A 7,202-nucleotide genomic window follows, 5' to 3' on the forward strand; every position below is an offset into this window, starting at 1 on the left:
CTACCACTGAAATTGAATTTTTTTGCATATCTTTTATCTAAATAATGTTGTATTTTGTTGCAGTAGGCTTCCGCAAATTCAGGGTCTTTGTCCATTCTCTTTTCTAAAGTTTTTAATCTATTTTCCGCAACCTGAAGACTATCAGGAAAATATCTTTCTTCTTTCTTCCACAGCAAACCCGTCTCCCAATGACACCCCTGACTAGCGCGTTTTGAGGTACTTTCTAACAGGGAATATGCACGTTTATCATCTTTGCATATTTTCGGGCTCACTACTCCCATCTCGTCTATCTTAAAACTCTCTTTGATAATTTCATGCAATTCGCTATTTTCGTTTTCCTGAACATGAAAATTGAATTCTACACTATTTCCCGTTTTATTTGAAATATGGCCGAGCGCGACCCAACCAAGCTTTGTATAAGATAATGATACTTTATTTTTATCTCCCTGAACTATTTTTCTGGAAATAATTAATTCCCAGTTGTTTTGCCCAATTAACATTTGGGGTTTTACATTCTTTTCAAAGCGAGGAGCGTTCTTTAAGTGTTTATTACTCGAAATGTAAGAATTAGATAGCGCCATTTGAGCTGGTATCTTTAAATCCCGAACGGTTCGAGCACTAGCTATGTACGATTCTACTTCGTTTTTACCTTTTATTGTTACATTTATTGACATAGAATCCGCGTTGTTGGAGCTCATTTCATTGACTCCATGCAATGAGAGGTCACTAACTGGTCCAGACAAACCGATTTGTTTGGCTACTTCTTGGTCTAACAATGTGACGGTTGACCCATCGTCTAACAGCGCATGAATATCTCGGCTTCCGAGTGGCCCGTATACCGTAATCGGAATAATTTTTAAAAGTACTTGATTACTTTCCCACGTGTTTGTGACAACTTCATCGGTTTCCACCCGATTGTGATTAACCAATAAATCATGAAATTTTTCGTTTGGTGATTTTAAATTTACTTTACAATTAAAACGGGAATGTCCGTACCCTAAGCACTTGTAACAAACATTATTATATTTAGCAATTTCCCATCTTTGCGTTATTGGGACATTTTTAAATTTTTCACATTGCCAAATCTGGTGTTCTCCTTTGCAAACACAGCACGGTGGTTTTCCATTATTAGTGGTGTGATAAAGGAATTTTTTTGACGTATCGTACGGACGTTCGAAATGATTATTTTTGGATGCATAAGGCCTATTAAAATTTTGTTTATTTTGATGTTGATTAGCTTGCCGTGGATGATAATTATTACTATACTGCTTGAAATGGTTATTGGAAGCAAATTTAGTTTCGTTACTGATTTTAGAATTAAAACTTATTCCTGAGTCACGTGAATTAATGACGATTTCTTCCAGCCAAAGTGATAAATAGCAGAGTATTGGCTGTGTTGTGTTCCGCCTATCTTTGTCTGTAAGCCACAACGTTCGTAGTGTACTAGGCAGTTTACCGATTAATGTCGACAACAAATCTGGATTGTGCAAATGTCCGATATTTTTAAATGATTTTAACATAGAAATTAAATTTTTTACTTTACAAGAAAATCGAATTATGGCGTCTGAACTGGTATTCTCATCTAATTTACTTAAATTTCGGATCTCACCAATAGTTTTTTGTATGATGTGATCCGTGTTGCCAAAAATATTTTCTAACGTATTTATTATTTCCTTGACATTGCAAGGAGATAATAGAAGGGAAGAAACAGCGTCACGCGCCTCTCCTTTTAACGCCTTTTGCAATCTATATAAATTTTCGCTGTCAGATACTTTTAAGAAGTCTGTGGTATGATGGTATATTGATTTGAACGCAATCCATTCAATTGGATTGCCGTTAAATGTGGGAAGATCATTAACTTTGGGCCTGGTATTATATAAAGACATTGCCTTACCAATTGATTCCGCGAGACGGTCTTCAGTTATAGCAGGTGTTGGTCCCTGGAATCGGCCCTGCGACTCTGGCCACTGTTGCCCGTTGCGTTGCTCTGCTAAGTTGAATGGCTGCTCTGATGTAGGCAGCTCCCAGCAGCTAGGCTGCTGATGCTGCGTCGACTGCAGCTGAAGAGATTGCCCTACCAAGGGCTGCTGATGTGATGTTCCTCTGGGTGGGAGTAGCTCGTACCGCCCGCCCTGCTGCTGCTGCTCCAACCGCTGTCCCAAGTACAGCGGAAGAGCCTGCTCTGTCCGAGGCTCCAATTGCGATGGGAGAGTCTGCCCTGCCAAGGGCTGCTGCTCTGATGATCCTTTTGGTGGGAGTAATGCGTACCGCCCACCCTTGTGCTGCTCCAACCGCTGTTCCAATTGCAGCGGATGAGCCTGCTCTACCCGAGGCTCCATTTGCGACGGGAGAGTCTGCCCTGCCAAGGGCTGTTGCTGTGCAGTTCTTGTGGGCGGTTGTAGTGATAACCGCCCATCATGGAGCAGTTCCTGTTTCTGCTCCATTTGAACTCGAAGAGGCTGTTCATCGTGATCTCCAAGATCTGATGATGAACTGTGATGTGACTGGTCCACCCAGTCATTGACTCTATCCTCGAGATTCCGTTGCGAAGTCCTTGATGCAGCTTCTAAAACGAGCGCCGCATGTTGCTCCTCTGCATCCAATATTGACATTGCTGCAGCCATCTTTGCTTCGGAAGCGGCCATCTTTGCTTCGGAAGCAGCCATCTTTGCTTCGGCCATCTCCGTAAGTAGGCGGGCCTTTTGTCTCGTGATGTGCACCTTGGTTTCTGAAGCTTTTATTTGAGCCTCCGTCCAGCTGCTGCTGGTTCCCGCCTTGCTGCCGCAGACAGATGACGTCTTTGAGTGTTGTTCCGCTTCCATGATGCTGCTGTTCCCGATGCGGCTCGAAGGACCATATGTTTCTGCTATCGTGGTACGAGAACACGCCGTCAGATGGAATGCAGGAAAACACTTCTTCTTCTTGACATATAAATTTATTAATTCACAATATAATTGCAGAGGATCTTATTTTCCTCTGCTAAAACTTAAACTGAAAGAAATAAAGGTCTAGTTTCCTCTATTCTTCAGTTTTCCCTAGGTTTACATAAACCTAGTAATTATCTCACGACTGACTGCCTAGGTACGCTTGTACCTACCAGTTATAGCAACACTCTAATACTGTCCTTTTTCTGGGAGGTATCTGTATTTAAACTAAATTCTGAAGGACATTTTACCAAAATAAAGATGTTCCACCCGCTCGTTGGCAAACAACATTCTTAACATAAATAAAATGCACTTAACTATTCTTAATGATACAAACGTGACTTAAACAATACAAATATTTTAAAGGAATTATTTTGAGGGAGATGAAACTTTATTTGGGGTTTTTATTACTATGGGACAGGGGTGGGAAAGGTATTGGCAAATATTTTTAGGCATAATGGTTTAACTAGGGTCATCATAAAATAGAAAGCGAACAGGTCTATTTGAAAACTGCCGCTGCTTGCAGTAAAATGTCACTAATTCTTAAATCATAAATGATACACAAACAAGACAATATCTTTATAAAAATACCAGGCCAAAGAATTGTTTTATTGTAGGGTCGAATCTGCAAATGTGGGAAGCTACACTAAACTTGAAAATACGAACTGTGGGAACTGGCTTGAAGGTTAAATTTTACTGAGCAATATGTAATAGTCGCATTCTGGAAGATACAATAATCTTACACAAAATTTACGGATTTTATAGAAAGTACCTACCTACCTACTAGCGGTCTACGACCTTAATGGATTGGACATGGATTCATTCATTCATTCATTCATGGAGAATGGTAACTTGATGGTAAGGACCCACTGTTAAACAACATACATTTAGGCTTCCCACAAAACAAAATTAATTTGCCAAAAAAATACGTCCTGTTTTAACGTGACTATTTGGCATTTAATCTGTCTGTAAAATTGTTTGTTACTGTCAGGATCCGATTTAAGATGATGGTCGTGTTAGTTACTACATTTTATCCTGCCAGAGTTCGCAGTCGTAATGCCTACTACGAGCTGTCAAATCAGAGTAATCAATATAACGGTACCTACCGGACTGTATGAAGTTTGAAAAAATAATATCGTGATTGAGATGGTGACATTTCTTATTTGGTATTTGTAAAAACCTTGCAAAAAATATTTATGTTTTATTATTAAGTAATTTAAGGCATTTATGAACAAAATCTTATGATTTTAGAGGAAATTTTGGTTTGATGTATTAAACAAGAGAAAATTAGAAACATACGTTACGAACTGTTCACGGAAGTACCAGTTATGTCTGTTTTAAATATTTTCTGTGTCTGTGTATATGTCGTTAATTCACGTGTGTTAATTTTCAATATTTTTGCATAATGTCTGCCTATTTAGGTACTGGACAACTTCTATTTGAACATTAAAAAAAGTTGACGGAAAGATTAGCAGTTCAATATATTATTATTTTATTATGAGTTTCATTTCTTAAGGCAAGCTGCACAACGTGTATTATGCAAATATGTATGTCTCAAGTCCCAACGATTTTATATTTAAGTAGATAGGTACCCACTTTAAACATAATAACATATTTCAAGTAGGCACCTACCTACTGATCCATCCACCTTTCCGTCTTAGAAACAGCAGATCCCAGATGCGCTTAGAACTATGTAGAATAAAGGCGAGTACCGGGTACCTTTTACTTTACAAAGGGTGTTCAAAGTGAACTCAAAAATGGTTCAAGTACCTATTTCCTGTGCCGATAAATATACTGAAACATTAATCCTTTTTTTATACCTAACAAGATGCGTTGCTTACTATACTATGCTATGTCAAGAGTCGGAGTAAGGTAAGAGTTTGTATGAGACGATGTATGAATGAGAATAAAGCAAAGCGTGTGCCAAGACCGATTAGTTTGGCGGTCTATCATTTCTACCTACACTTACGGGAAATGGTGTGATGATTAGTTAGTTATACCGATTAAAGATCCCTTGGAGTGATTTTCGCAAATAACATTTTTGGAGTACTAGGAACCATCCTACATAAATGCTACAATACCTAGCGCAGATCCGTGATAAATATAATCGCATGATTTGTGGAGCTGAAAGTATTTATAAAATATTTGCCAAGTTCAGGATCATTGCTTTTCAAACAAAAAATATTACAATTTTCTTTATAATATAATAAATTTGTTTGCAAAAATTAGAGGGAGTAAATTTATCTTTCGAATCAACACCATTAGTAAACCTTGTAAAAAATCATAATCTCTCAAAAATTTAATTTAAAAAATACACATTTGGAATAAAGAATCATAATATGTAAAAACAATTACACAATCAGTTTCAATTTTGAAAATGACGCTTCAAAATTCAAAGTAAATTTGAGTTGATTCGCAGACAATCGAAATTAGTATTTTTTATTAATTATTACTTATTACTAAAATCCTGCTGTAAATTTAACGTTAAAACTAGTTCCAACCATTTCCCAATACCCAATCTACTCGTTCTTCTGTATATTATTAGTTCATCCCTTACAAACAACAGCCTGAACCGCACTCTGGACTACTGAAATAAGAAATTTACATACAAATCGAATTATAAACGTGTTAGCAAATATTTAAGTTTGAGAGCACTTAAAGCGCCTGCAGTTTATTCGGAAATGGTTTTTCGCTCTTTGTTTCTTAAAAAACATGTTTTTAAATATACTTAACTTTCTCAAAAGAGATAAGAAGAGACGGTGTAACACACCTTAACGAATTCTAGAGGCGGTTCGTGGAAGTTCAATCGAAGATTAAAAATGACGAAAAAAATCCCCCAGATACATGAAAAATATCATTCCGTAAAAAATTGGTATAAAAAAATCTCATAGGTGTTGCGCACTCAGGCAGCTAACAGATTCTCAAGGTTTGAAGGTCTAGCGCTCTGGCGCCACTAGTATATATCAGATGAACCTAAGAGTGTCCCGTAGGTGCTGACATTTTCAACGCACCTATGGGATTTGGGATTCATTTCGACTCTTGGGCAGTCGAGTATCATTCGGACCGGTGGATTTTTAAACACGCAATTTGAATGGCGCACTGTTTGTCTATAGCGTGGCAATAAATGTTTGGGTTAGTTCCTTATAATTTTTCATAGCAAACATGCCATAGATAAAACCGGCACTGTCGCATTTCCACTTATTCATTATATTTTGATTATGATTCTTCTGTTATTCTAGCTCTTATCATGACACGGCTCGAGCATTTGATTCGTCGATGTTGAGAAGCAATATTAAAGGCAGGATTGGGAAAAGGAAAGATAGTAGTACACTCAAATAAATAAATATCACAAAAAATTGTTTGCAGCCACCAATAAATGTTGTTCATGCAGGAATTCCAGTGAAAATGTCAAGGAATGCCATTTATACGCAGTTTCGGTATTGAATTATTAGGTTTGCCGATACTCCTGCTCGAGCGACCACAATCGAAGAGGTTTGTCTTGTATGTTTATAAATACTAAACTTAAAATCGACACCATTCTCAACGATCGACGAACTATTGGCAGGTGGCCATAATGATTACACGTTGTTCGCTTGTAATTATGTTTATGTAAATTATTTTCGTTGTACATTACAGTTAGTATAATCTGATACTTGTTAATGATGTCACGTAATATGGTGCAAGGCTGGGCTGCAATTTCGAACTATCTTATACATTTTGTTTGAAGTATTTTCAGCCGGGGGCGTAGCTCAGATGGTAGAGCGCTCGCTTAGCATGTGAGAGGTACCGGGATCGATACCCGGCGCCTCCAAATCTTTCTTTTCGCTGGCATTAAGACCTCGTATTCCAAAATTCTACCAACATATTATAACAAGTTTTTTAAGTTAAAAATGTAACTTATTTTTTAAGATAATTTCTATTCAGATGCAGAGTTGAGAAATGTTATTATATGAAATTCCCTTCATAGAAAATTCGTGTACTTCTTTGTTATTTAACATGTTATAGATATGATAAGATATTTTTTATGAAATGAATCACAATACTTTTTTAAATGCTACTTAACCTATCAGACCTCAGTTAGCTTACAGTTACTCTTACCTCACTTTTTCTCATGAGTTTTTATTTCAATTTGGAGTTCTTTTGGTTTCATAAAAGTGTACATTTTTTTATTCTGTGGTTAACTTCTAGACTTGAATATAAATCGTAGGATATTATCTTCCAAACACCCTTTAGATCATATTTCTCGCCACTGCGGTAAGACAACGATTTCTGTGAGAT

General features: G+C 37.2%; 1 non-coding gene across 1 annotated transcript; it reads left to right on the forward strand.

The window, feature by feature from the left end:
* The first annotated feature begins 6,662 nt into the window (after positions 1 to 6,662).
* Positions 6,663 to 6,735, forward strand: TRNAA-AGC (transfer RNA alanine (anticodon AGC)). The gene has a single exon. It is a non-coding gene; the product is annotated as a tRNA-Ala (tRNA).
* The last annotated feature ends 467 nt before the right edge of the window (positions 6,736 to 7,202 follow it).

Source organism: Hesperophylax consimilis, chromosome 21 (genome assembly GCF_061612785.1).
Source record: "Hesperophylax consimilis isolate HC1 chromosome 21, BYU_Hcon_1.0, whole genome shotgun sequence".
NCBI lineage: Eukaryota > Metazoa > Arthropoda > Insecta > Trichoptera > Limnephilidae > Hesperophylax > Hesperophylax consimilis.